The following is a 14,571-nucleotide window of genomic DNA, read 5'->3' as shown; positions in this document are numbered from 1 at the left end:
CTGATCATCGGCCGTTGGCCGTAAGATAGGCTTTGCTATTCCCTCCTGACTATCTTTTCACCTTAACTAAATTCTCATCCATTTAACCTGATATATAAGGAAATTTCATACATCAACATTTCATGCTTCCAATTCTCAACTAATATATTCTCAATATCACAGTAGCTATACCATTACTTGATGCATTCCAAAAGCACAAATGATTTTGGAATTTGTTGCAAGAAAATAGTTGGACATCTTATTTTGCACGACACTTCCACATATATTTCAAGTGAATCAATTCCAAAATCAGAGTTGCAATTTCAGTTCCTTGTTTGCTAATTACTACTAGTGGCCAATATTGCACGTTTTTATACAATTAAGTTATTTAAATTTTAAAAAATAATAATTAATGCACGTGGGTTAATATCATTGTATTAGGTGATATCATCAAGGAAGTCATACACATACACGTATAATGTATTCATAAAATGAAATATAGTAGTGTGCGTGTGTTGAGAATTATATATGGACTTTTTTTTTTCTTTACGTAGCTATTTGAACGATGAAATTGCAATTTTCTGAGATATGCTCTAACCATGATGAGGCCCCAGAAATCGTCCAACAAAATAGAAGGGTTGAAGCGGAAACAAAATTGCCATAGATATATATGTCAATCCCACAGAGGTTCATCATTATTGGTATTGTCATGAGGTGCTAAATAAGTTGAGTTACCAAAATATCCTTATCAAATGTATATCTAAAGTTTTGTGATTTGTGTTGCAATCTTAATCTTGAGACCAACCATTGAGAAGGTTGCAATCTTATATTGATACCATCCATTGAGAAGATATGCACCTGTTTTTAAAAAAGAATGATTATGAGATTAATTACGAATTCATGATCATCCACTTGATGTTTCCTCACAAGTGAAAATATATCATGATGTGGGGTTGGCTAAAAATGCAAAAAACTTGATTGTTATAGTCGCCAGGCAAAATACTAGTAAACTATAGACTATAGTACATATCTATAAAGCAATAAATAAATATTACTATAATATATGAATGGAGCCCATTTTTCCTCTCCACTTTTCTTTACAATTACATATTTGTGGAAAGTTTATTCCAAAGAATATACTAGTTTGAGAGCAAATAAGCAATGATAGTTAAAGTTGACCATCCTTTACTATCTTAGTTCACTACATTTGCCAATTTCTCTCCACTACACAGATTGCAGCTGCTACCTTTTAATCAGTTCCCACACTCTAAGGCCCTCAAACTTTGAAACATAACTTTTTTTGAGTAATCAATTGTATGAATTTAAAAAACAAAGAAATGTTGTTGGTTATCATGTGCCTATACGAAAAATGGCTGATCATGGCCTAGTTGCTAATAATTTAACAATAATGAATAGCAAAAGCGCCGCAGAAATTGATATTTAACAAACCTTATAAATTCGTACAATATTACATCAGAAAGCATAATATACCTAATACAACATACTAAAACAACTAAAGAATTAATGAAGACCAATGCACTAGGGCAAGTGCACCCTTTTATTGAACTAATTAGCAAGTTGAAACTTGTGATCATGTGTAAAATGTGGAAGCGATGAACCGACCTTTTGATTAAACATAAAACATACACACTAATTAAGGAGGGTGTATTATTGATGAATAGTTGATATGGGTGAAGGTCTATTCACGGAGATGATGGAGCAATGGAGAGTGATAAAGATGAGTTTTGGTGCACTTTGTGCCTATCTTTTTATTTTGTTTGGGTGAGTGGGGTGAGTGATGTAGGCAGCTTCTTATTTTTGTATGGAAAAGTGCTCACTTATGTTTTTCATTAATTGTTTATCTTAAATAGAGTGATAAAAGAAATGATTTATTTTGGTTTTTCACTATGATGTTTTCTACTTTAGCCAACTAAATAAGTACTCCCTTTGTCCCAAGGAAGATGACCCCTTTCTTAGACGGTACATGACTTTATACAATTTTATTTTGTGTGTTAAGTGGAGAGAGTAAAATAAGAGAGAGATAATAAAATAGAGATAAATGTGTTTCCATTTTTGGTAATGAGACATTTTGGTTGGGACAAACCAGAAAGGAAAGTGAGTCATCTTCAATGGGACGGAGGGAGTACTAATTTACGATGTTATCCAGTATTCACGTAATAGGTCTATTTATCGTGTCATGCTTTAGTTTCAGCTGCAGATTTCAAGCCAATTGTGGTAATATTGTTGTGATAGATGGAACATATCCATATGCCTACCTAATGACCCCATGGCGTGTTTCCTCTCTTGGTTGGGCACCCCTCTTCAAAAGGATGATAAGAAGACGTGGATCTCTATGTTTTATATCATATCTTGGTCGATATGGAACATACGGAATAAAATGATTTTCCAAAAGTTTAAGCCAAACTGGGAGGCCGAAAAGAGAAGACCATTTTTGCAACTTACGTTATGGAATATAAGTGGTTGTCCATACCTTCCACACAACACAGATGTCGATCGATCAAGTGCAAGACTTCAGGTTTTGAAGTGAAGATTGTTACCAGGTTTGTGTTGTTGCTCTTGTTATTTCTTTGGCTCTTTGGGTGTTTTGCGTTTTAGCCGGTCTGTTGGTGTTAGACTGAGATAGCGTTGTACTTTTCTATTTTTTGTTTTTGCGGTTTGGCTTTGGGCCGCTTGTCTTGAACCTTTGCTCGCTTTTGGATGGCTCGAGCCTTATTCCGTTTATCAAAAAAGATATAAAAAATCGTGTCATGCTTTAGATCTCTCGAAATGCTTGCAACAAACCTTGATTTGGGTGCCTCTTGCTATCGAGGAGCTGGTCATGTCCTCCTCTATCCAATTAGGGGATTCACCACTTTATCTTCAACAATCATATTATGCAAGATAATGCATGCATACACATCTTTGAACCACAACACCCTTGGACCTTTGACCATTGTGACCCGTGCTTGGAGCATGTTGAATGCATGTTTCACAACTTTTTCATCAATTGAGCATTCGAAAATTTTTAACTTGGGCTATTTAGATAGATGTCGTCAGCGAGATAGTTGCTCATTTCGTGGCAATGACTGTTGGTGGTGAAGCTTATCATATGCGACCTTCCACGCAACAAGTCATTAAAGACATATGAGTGGTTGATGCTGTTTAAGTTGTTGTTGAATATGTAGATATCAAAAAGGCTTGCTAGATCCATATTCGGTGGTCTACGATTGCTTTTAGTACGATGGATGGATGAGAGTCTTTGTGGCCGCCGATGATGCCAAGCATTCCTCCCCCGTAGTTAAGGCAATGTGAAAGTACTCGTTGAACATATCAGAAATTCAGATAGCCGAGAAGTGTCAGCGTGCGATGTAGTACATTTTTTGAGTATTGAAATGCCTTGCTACCCATGTCTTTTGGACCGTTGTCGTAAGTATTCTTTACGCATTAGACAACGTAATTGCTATAAACATGAAAAAAAAATTATGCATACAAGTTAGTTAAAATTTTTTAACAGATCTTATGACGGTTGGCAATGGAAAAACGAAAAAAAATAAAAAAATCAATTTCTGCAATTTAAAAAAATTAAAATCTACAAATTAAGCTTAGTAGCACATCCAACGGGAGGGGGAAACGTGCATTATTCATTGGGTAAAAAAGGTAGCAGGCGCATGGCGATCTACTCACTCCTTTTCCCGCATTCCGTCCCACATCTCTCCCCCTGTGCAATGTGGTTCGCCCCCTTCGGCTCTGGCTAGCTAGACATGCATGACTCAGAAATGTTGTTGTCCAAGGTTAGTTTGGAAAAGTTTCAGATATATTTGTATTGTGTATTCATTAATTTGTACAAAGTTGTGTAGATTTATTTAATTAGCCAGCTTTGGTGGAATGAGATGTTGGAATTGGGCATGATATTATGTTCACCACCATAATGTTCTCATCATATACACATTATTATAAAAAAGACTTGCATTCTTGTGTAGGCCTAGTAATGAATACGAAGCCCAAGCCCAGGCCCAGCGTTTTAGGCCTAATTGGCTATTATTATTATATAATTGCGTAGTAAATGTTCGTCATATTTAAATGAGACGATGCATAAAATTTTATTTGGATTATTGTATGGATTCGGTTGTTTTTATTGAAAATTTTAATGTACTCTATTTTTTTTTTATATTCCTTCACTTTGCTTGCACATGTAAATGTAATACTCAATCTTGGGTTATCGAAATAAAGAAAAAATATAGTACTAATATTATTCAAAGTTCAAACAATGATAAAAGTCACGAAATGCTATACACAGTTTTTTCTAGACTGACTTTTCAAGACTTATTAGCTAAGTGTCGATAGATGATGCAAACAAGCAGATCTGAACCGTTCATTCTAATTGGTCACACTTATCAACGGCCAGGATTACATTCGATTACTCAGCATTGACTAAAGGCAACGACGCCGTTTGCATCTTTATTCCATATAAATAGCCACATTCTGATATTCCTTTTAATTAAAAAAATAAAGTAAAACGTAGGCGAAATTCACCTGCTTCTCTTCGATAGAAATTTTAACACTCTTTTGCTCTGTTGTTGGAGTGCAAAACCCCCATTCTCTCTCTACATTTTGCATACCTCTGCGCGCACTATTCATACCTTGATCGCAGCATCCGAGTGTGTGTAGCTCGGTGGATCTTCATCGATACGGTTTCCCTGCTGCCGAACTCAGTGTAGAAAATGGTGAGTGATTTTGCTTCTGTTGATTGATTTTACGCATGCGGCTGGTTATCAGATCTGGAATTTATTCATTTTTGGGGTCAATTTCGTGTTTCTGAGATTCGGCATTTTGATTGCTTTGAATTTTATGATTTGTTTGGATTGGTTGCGGCTTGTTTGAGATCTGGAGCTGTTGCTATTGTTTGCTAACTCGAGTTTTTTTATTGCTTGTTGTGGTGTTAAATTGCGTGGTCGTGTGCTGCAGCCGCTCAGACTAGAAATCAAGGTATTCAAGTTTACATTGATAATTTCATTTTCGGTTTTGTGACTTCTGTTAATGAGTGATTTGTCAATGCTGATAATTTGGTGTATTCTATCAGAGGAAATTTTTACAAAGATCAGAAAGAGTAAAGTCTGTGGATCTACATCCAACAGAGCCATGGTATGCAGAGCCCTCACAACCAAGTTTCAAATAGAATATCGGCCGTTTTGTTTTACTATTTATTACTCCCTCCATTCCATAGTAATAGAGGCAAAACTTTTCGGCACGGAGATTAAGAAAAATTGTGTTAGGTGAGTTGAGTAAAGTGAGAATAAAGTGGAAAATGAAAAAGGTAGAGAGTTGAAGAGGGAAAAAAGTAAGAAAGAGTAAAGTAGGTGTGGAAAAATGTGTTGACTTTTACTAAAAAGGGAAATGACTCTATTACTATGGAACGGACGGAAATGGAAAAACGCCCCTATTACTATGGAATGGAGGGAGTAATAGTTTCTCATTGCTTCTATGATTTGTGGTGCGTCATCAGGATATTGGCGAGCCTGTATTCGGGGACTCTTTGCATCTGGGATTATCAGACCCAGGTATGCTGAATGTGCAATTTCTATCCTTTGGAAGATTTTAATCATATTGATCACAAGGACATTTATTAGATGCTTGTGCAATTCTGTGTGCTTTATCTTTTTGATGTTGAAATGGTAGAAGGATTAGCTAGATTATGGTACTGTCATTTTGTGCTGTATTGCTGTGATGAAATGCAGCTAATCTTTTATTATATCAGAAAATATAGTCCTTTGTATTGGATTTTTTCTTAGGTTTTAAAATCTTATTATGATAACAAACTAGAATTCTTGTTTTAGGAATAGGACCCTTTTCACAAAGGGACCAGTAGTTCCCTGAAACACAATGACACCCTAGCAAAACATAAAACTGGAAAATATGTAAGCATCTGAAACCAAATAACCCTTGAATTCTTATGTGTTGAGAGCCACCAAACCAAGCAAGTCCAAACGTCATTCTTTCCCATATCCCCTTGATGAATTCTTCTTGATCCTCAAAGATCTGCCTACTCATTTCCAGCCATGATGATCAATTGGTCTGGAAGAATAATCCCATAATGCCTGAGTAGAAAAAAAATCTTTGACAGTTTGATTGAATCTGGCAATAAAACAGTCTATGCCATAGTGTAAGGGAGAAAAAAGCTATGTAGAAGGACATGATTTAGGTCTTCAGATTTCAGACCGATCACTTTGGTGAAATAAGAATATTTAAGATACGTTTTGTAACCCTTAATATGTAAGTAACTTTCCCAAGGGCTAAGATTAATAAATATAAGAAGACCTGGACATTTTAGACACATGAATCTCTTTAGATTTTTGATTGGGGTGAGACTGAGTTGAAAAGGATTTGTAGAGGACTTTCCAGACAGATCCTTGAATTACCTTGTAACGTGTTCCTGGTGCTCTAATCTATGAGTGGAACTTTCTTTTAATTTCCTTGTCAAGGAGAGCAATTTTTGCACTTCAAAGTCTTTATGGTCAGAAACAAGTGCAGGTACCAAGAAATAGAAGAGTGAGGGGAACTATATGTCTTACCTTTTCTGATATAATGACCTTCCTTGAAGGATGCTTTTTTTTGTTACTTGCTCTTACTCTGCAAAATGATGGCATGTGCATAATATAATGTTTGTGTACATTTGAATAAAGATTTGACATCTTATAAGCTATCTGATGACATGTTATCTCAAGTTACCCTCTCTGTCTGACATTTTTACTCTTGAATTTCATTCTAAAGCTTGACTTCTATTGCTGCAGACAATGGTTAAATCTTTTGAGGTTACTGAACAACCAGGTGCATAATTTGAATATTTTGTGATTCTTTCGGATAAAGAAGTGTTTAAATGACTTTTATATTGGTAAGAATCCTTCTAATGCTAATTCATACAAAAAAATGCTGCAGTTAGATCTGCTAAGTTTATAGCACGAAAACAGTGGGTGGTTGCTGGCTCTGATGACATGCACATACGTGTCTACAATTACAATACGATGGATAAGGTTAAAGTATTTGAGGCCCACACAGACTATATCAGGTGTGTGGCAGTTCATCCCACTCTCCCTTATGTGTTGTCATCCTCAGATGATATGCTCATAAAACTCTGGGACTGGGAAAAGGGGTGGTTATGCACTCAAATATTTGAGGGCCACTCCCACTACGTGATGCAAGTGACTTTTAATCCTAAAGATACCAATACGTTTGCCAGTGCATCTCTTGATCGCACCATTAAGGTATGAAATGGTTGTTTTTAATTTTTTTCCAAAGTTCGCCATTAACTTCATGTGATTCAACCAGGCTGTTTTTTTTTTTTTAATTTAGATTTGGAACCTTGGCTCCCCTGATCCGAATTTTACTCTTGATGCTCACCTGAAAGGAGTCAACTGTGTTGATTATTTTACTGGTGGTGATAAACCTTATTTAATCACTGGCTCTGATGATCACACTGCTAAGGTTCTACTTTGTTTGCCTTTCTGCATGTGTCTTGAGATTGTATGTGCATAATCTAATTTATCTGGAGAACTTGTACAGGTTTGGGATTATCAGACAAAGAGTTGTGTCCAGACACTAGAAGGACACACACATAATGTTTCTGCAGTTTGTTTCCACCCTGAACTCCCCATTATAATAACAGGTTCTGAGGATGGTACAGTTCGCATATGGCATTCCACCACATATAGGTGAGTTTTATATTTCTATGCTCAGTTACACTAATTGAGTTTTTCCAAATCCTTCTTCTCAAGTGGCCAATTACATTCATTACTGCAAAAACCTTATTATCAATTATTTTCTCTTAATTTCTTGTACTAAATTTTAGTCTTTTTCATTTAACTGTTTGCTTCATCTATTGATTGTCAGTTAGTAGGCTTGATAGTTGAAGTGTAAATCTCTCGGCATGTTGTTTTAAACATTCTGTGCCTCAAATCAGATATTTTCTTGGTAATATTGTATATTCATTTGTTGCATTTCCTTTCTATGACTACTCCTCTGAATTGAGGTGTGTGTACTGTATGTGCATGTATATCTATTGATTTATCTGTAATTTTTTATGTTTATAGGGCTTTCTTGTTTCTGCATAAGATTTTGGATGCACATTGATTGATGTCTCAAAAGTCATTTCACTATTTTGCAGACTTGAAAACACATTGAATTACGGTCTTGAAAGAGTTTGGGCTGTTAGTTACATGAGAGGATCAAGACGGTAAGTTTATTTTCACATTTACTTTAGTAAGTGATGCAAGCATTTATCTTTCATTTTAAGGGGGCACCTGAATTTGATGGTTTTAAATTTGCAGGGTTGTAATTGGCTATGATGAAGGAACCATAATGGTAAAGCTTGGTCGAGAAGTACCTGTTGCAAGCATGGACAACAGTGGGAAAATTATATGGTCTAAGCATAATGAGATCCAGACAGTCAACATTAAGAGTGTTGGGGCCGATTATGATGTATGACACTTCTTGGTTAATATATAGTTTTGGAGCCAGTTTATTATCTGAAATGACCTTAAATTTTCTGTCTCAGGTTGCTGATGGAGAGAGATTGCCTTTAGCTGTGAAGGAATTGGGAACCTGTGACCTTTATCCACAGGTTATTGTCCCCTATCTACAAGCGAATTCATGTCTCTTTACTTTTATATTTATGGAGTATTCTACTGTCTTCCACTTTATTTATTTTTGAGCGATGCTGTTACTTATTTTTGGCATAGTGTGATCGATATGCATGATGTGCTTTTACATTCATCTCTTTCTGGAAATTTGTTACACCTCAGTAAGTTGTTGTAATTTACCTATTCAAATAATTGTTGGAATGATGCTTTTTTCAGGAGAAGAAAAGTATCCGCCCTACATTTTCGGCTGAGCACATCTATGGTGGCACTTTATTGGCAATTTGCTCGAATGATTTTATTTGTTTCTATGATTGGGCTGAATGCAGGTTGATCCGACGTATTGATGTCAATGTTAAGGTCAGGAAGTTATATCTACAATACATTTATTAATCATGTTACTGTTAGCACCAAATCTGTCATGTTCCATACTTTTATGTAACTTCCATTTATGTTGGCAATCAATTTCAGAATCTTTACTGGGCTGATAGTGGTGATTTGGTGGCCATTGCTAGTGATTCGTCATTCTACATACTTCAGTATAATGTAAGCATATTATTATTGTTATCCTTGATGTCCTTGTGAATTTGCTTCATGGAGTAGTTTTTAAGAATTTTTCAGTGACTAAATTAGCCTGATCTATTGCAGCGGGATGTTGTTTCTACTCATCTGGACAGTGGGAGGTCGGTAGATGAACAAGGGGTGGAAGATGCGTTTGAGCTTCTTTATGAAATTAGTGAACGAGTACGAACTGGGCTCTGGGTTGGGGACTGTTTTATCTACAATAACTCCTCTTGGAGGCTTAATTACTGCGTTGGTGGTGAGGTATACTATAATGTTCTGTAGTTATTATACTTCAAATTACGAGAAGAAACACATCTTTATGCCAAGTCTATGTTTATTTAAATGCTATCGTAGGTGACAACAATGTTTCATCTAGACCGACCTATGTACCTGCTTGGGTATCTTGCTAATCAAAGTCGTGTTTTTCTCATCGACAAAGAATTTAAGTGAGTTCTTTACTCAATGTTCTGTAAGCAAGTGTTTCATTTTGTTCTTTACATTGTGCAAGTGCATAATTTTGTTAAATTATTGTGTGCAAACCAGAATCTTCTTACCCTTTAAATGAGAAAGAGACCCTTCTATCTTTGTTCTAGATTGCTCATATGTTATATGAATCCTCTTTTCCAGTGTTATTGGATATACCCTGCTGCTCAGCTTGATCGAGTACAAGACTCTTGTGATGAGGGGCGATCTGGAGAGGGCAAATAAAGTCCTATCATCAATTCCAAAGGAGCATCATAACAGGTCTGTAACATATTTACTGACATGAAAGCTATCTGGATTTACTTACTTCTCACTACCATCATGCATAATTGTCATAAAGCATCATGTTTAAGATATTAATATGCAGTTTCCACCATTGATTCATTTGAGAGAATTAACCTGCTTGTTAAAACATTCTATTTAATTTATTATCCATCATCTCTTCTGTTTATCTATAGATGAGAATGCTGTAAGCATAACTGTATCGCTTTATGAATAACTGAATAACAGACCAGAGTAAGATTCAAGAATTCAAGCATCAGCAGATTTTCTGATTTTAACTGATTCTGCTCAATATATCTAGGACTTCTTCGATATTATGGATTTCATCTCTAGGTCAAGAATGCTGTACTACTATTCCTTATTCCATGGATCAGACTAGTGAGAATCTGAATATTGTGCGACCAAAATTATGAACAAGCTGTGTCAATGTTCTCATTTACGTAATCTTATTTGATACAAGGGCATAATTTACTAGAAGTATGAATCATCTACTTCATGTTTTAATATTAATTAATTTTGTCGACAGTGTGGCCCGATTCTTGGAATCACGAGGGATGGTAGAAGATGCCCTTGAAGTTGCTACGGATGCGGACTACAGATTTGAGTTAGCCATACAGCTTGGCAAGCTCGAGATTGCAAAGGTAAATGGAGGCGACTTGTTTGACTAGTCTATTAAGAATTAAATATATGTGTGGAGAATATCTTCGTATCAGGTGTTTCTTGTAAGGTTCTATTGCTATAGAATAAGTTTCCCACATCATTTATGTATCCCTTGTAAGGTTCTTATTATAGAATAAGTGTCCCACATCAATTATGTATCCTAGTCAGGCTTAGTATCTTGTACAGGTGTTTGTGAAGTGATAATGAGTACTACTTTTCTCTGTTTCTATACTTTCCTACACGTGTCTTTATTTTATTGTTATATATGGTATTAGAGTGGATTTGAATCCGTCTCTAATTTAGTTTGTAAAAAAACAAAATTAGTGTCTATGTTGCTCTACTATGCCCGTCCTGTTCTGCTTATCTACTCTGCCCATTCTATGACTCCGGAGTTTGCTCTCTGTCCTATTGTTTTTATCATGTCTGGCTATAGTAAATCTTCTATTGAGATGCCATCTGCGAGGCTTGGTCTGTGGATGATTGCTCCGTCATGACTTGGTCGAGGTTTTTCAATAGCCTCAAATCATCTCCGTTCTGTCCTATTCTGTTCTGCCGATGATGCACTGTTAATAGCAGACTCTGCATGGTTTATGACCCTGCTCTGAATTCATGCTCTAATGTTGAATAGAGATTCTAAATCCACTTTTTGGACTTTGCCTAAATTGCTCTGCCGACTTTGTCTAATTCTGGCTGCCTCTGGCGTCACAGTCTTTTCCTGCTGCCATCGCTGCCAACTACTTCACCGACTTTGCTCGGAAACTTCTGATTAGGTTTTTGGTTTCTTCAAATCTGTCTATAATGTCGAATTTTGATTCCAAACCTAATTTAGATGACTACCATATCGAATATTTCCAACTTGATTACTGCTATTGCTGCTGCTACTACAACAACTACTACTACTGTTGCTGATGTCTTCACTAATCTGTTGGGGGAATATATTTCTCAGAACATTGTACCAATCTGGACATGATCGCTATATATGCTCCAACTTGAGGGGGATTGATGTGGAATAAGTATCCCACGTCTTTATGTATCCTAGTCAGGCTTAGCATCTTGTAGGAGTAATATATATAGTGCTTTGTAAAGTGATAATTAGAACTACTGCTTTTCTGTAATATCTCTTTACTACATCTGCCTTTATTTTAATAAATATAGGTGCTTAGTACCTTGTAATGTATATAGGTGCTTTGTATAGTGATAATAAGAACTACTACTTTTGTCTAATATGTCTCTATACTTTTCTACATGTGTCTTTATTTTATTGTTATACAATTCTCATCTCTCTCATTTTTTTTGGTACTGAATTTGCCTCCTACCATTTTCCTATTGTTCCTTACAGGAAATAGCAACTGAAGCACAGAGTGAGTCTAAATGGAAACAATTGGGTGAATTAGCCATGTCTACTGGAAAGGTACTCTCTTGGTATCATGCTTTGAGTTTACACTGATTAAATATACTTTTCAAACACTTTAAGATCAGCTGATTTTGAAACTATAGCATGATTGTCTTACACAAAACCGAGATATGCTACATGTTCCTCTCACTAAACATGCTCTTTGACCATGTTAAATGAATTACAGTTTTGATATTTTCAAAATAATGTTTGTCGATTTCCTCTTGCATTTTGATCACATTGACGTGCTTGTAAAAATTTATGCTGCGTCTATTCCGCATTTCAGTTGGGGATGGCAGAAGAGTGTTTGAAGCAAGCTAATGACCTTAGTGGTTTATTGCTACTCTATTCATCTTTAGGCAATGCTGAGGGAATTAGTGAACTTGTCTCTCTTGCAAAAGAACATGGTAAAAACAATGTTGCATTTCTTTGTCTGTTTATGTTGGGTAAATTGGAGGACTGCCTACAGCTGTTGATAGAGAGGTATGCCACTTTGCTATTTTTTTCTGGTTAAGAGCATCTACTTAATTTTGTTCAATTGTAAATCGAAAAATTATTTGCAGCAATCGGATACCTGAAGCTGCATTGATGGCTCGGTCTTACCTTCCAAGTAAGGTGTCAGAAATTGTTGCTCTTTGGAGAAAGGATCTCAACAAGGTAATGGTGCTTACTGTATTTGAATATCTGTGTTCTAGTTTTGGGGTTCAGATTAACAATGGATGTATTTCTGATTTTGAAGGATGAACTATATCTTGAGGTTGTTGACATGGGTTTGATTTTGGTTTATATATTATCCACAGATTAACCCGAAAGCTGCAGAATCACTTGCTGATCCTGAAGAATACCCAAATATGTTTGAGGATTGGCAAGTCGCACTTGCTGTTGAAGCTAAAGCTGCCGAGACAAGGTAGTTATTCAGTTTGTAATGTCTGGATTCAGGATTGTACTTTCTTTTATGTGGTCCGTCTTTTCTTTCTTCAATTTCTAAAGTCCTGTTTTACTACTATTAGTTTTTAGTTAAACATGTTACATTTGCATTTGCAGGGGCAATTTTCCTCCAGCAGCAGAATACATGCAACATGCCGATAGATCAACAGCAAGTCTTGTAGAAATCTTCAGAAACATGCAAATAGAAGAAGAGGAGCACCTAGAAAATGGAGGCTTGGATTATGAGGTAAAGGTTAACCTCTCCTTTGTGCTGGACTCTTCCTTTGTTTTATCCGTTAAATTACTCATTTGTATATGATACGGGAATCTACCTTTGTCTATGATACTTGCATAATCTTGGAGGAACATTATGTAATATTTGAATTACTGCCCGCCGTTGAAGATAGAACTTGCCAAAGTTACCTTATCTTGTCAAATTTGGTAGTGTGCTCATCTTTCTTGCAAGATCATTGGTACTAAGTTTCATTATTTTCTGTTTTGTCAAATTTGTTTAGGATGGCGAACCAAATGGTGATTCGTTACAAGAGCCGGATGACACCCAACTAGAGGGACATGATGGGAGTCGAGAAGAGGCTGGTGTGGTGGATGCTGACAGTACAGACAGTGCTGTACTTGTGAACGGAAATGAGGTGGAGGAAGATGCGGGTGCGAGCAATGAAGAAAAACCCTCAGCCTAAACGCAGTTTTGATTCTGGCGATTATTGGCATTCTTTTAGCTCCTTGCTGCCTTCCATATATTCTAATTTTGTATTCCATGTTTTCTTATGTGCTCTGCTGCATCCATTTCATTCACCTCTAGAAATTGAGTTCAGCTAAATCAATAGGAACTATTGAGCTCTAGGAAATTTTTTGACATGTAATTAGATTGTGACAATCTCCTGATGATATATAAGTTTCATAGTATCACGCATTGTGTGAAGTTTAAAGACGATTTTTCGTGATAAGTAGAATAATCTCTTGTTACAATTTAAATGCTAATTGGATTCTCCATCTCTTGCACAATGTGCTTATTTCTCATGTTAAGAAAAGGTGGGGCAGTTTTACCACCCAATATAAGTCCACAAATGACATAATTATTGCAAACACTGGTCACCACCACGTAAACAAAATTTATGGTAATATGTTTATTAATAACATAACAAGGCTTGTAAATGCTTCACTTCTTTCAAGATCTTGCACCAAAGACCTAATTTTTCAACTAAAATTTACGATTATCACAACCTCAAAATTGAATACGAAAGCTTAAAATTGAAGACAAGAGAAGAGGTCTGCATTGGTTGTGAAGTTACGAATAAAGACGTGTGTATATGAAGAGATGTGGTATGGCTACATGTATTACAAGTATGTGGGAAATTGTCTTGTGTCTAATGTTGAGTGACGTGTTTCTAATTCGAACTTTTATTTTACTTATTTTTGTATGTTAAAAAAACCTCGCATTTTTTGAGAGGCTACTTCAAGAAAAATGTGAAGAAATGAGTTAGAAAATTCTATTTATTGTGCTGGAAGTGTGTGAGGTTGAGGGGGACACATGTTTTTACAAAATTTATTTTTCACTTCTTGATTTAGGCATAAGATGCATAAGCTAGGATTAGTAAAAATAGCCATTTTAATTATCTTTATCTTCTAAATACA

At 35.9% G+C, this 14,571-nt stretch overlaps 1 pseudogene; it reads left to right on the top strand.

Moving 5' to 3' along the window:
• The first annotated feature begins 4,485 nt into the window (after nucleotides 1-4,485).
• On the top strand, nucleotides 4,486-13,865 carry LOC125214386 (annotated as a pseudogene).
• The last annotated feature ends 706 nt before the right edge of the window (nucleotides 13,866-14,571 follow it).

This window comes from Salvia hispanica, chromosome 3, assembly GCF_023119035.1.
Source record: "Salvia hispanica cultivar TCC Black 2014 chromosome 3, UniMelb_Shisp_WGS_1.0, whole genome shotgun sequence".
In the NCBI taxonomy this organism is placed as follows: Eukaryota; Viridiplantae; Streptophyta; class Magnoliopsida; order Lamiales; family Lamiaceae; genus Salvia; species Salvia hispanica.
Note: the sequence above shows the minus strand (reverse complement) of the source record. Positions and strands in the feature narration are given on the sequence as shown.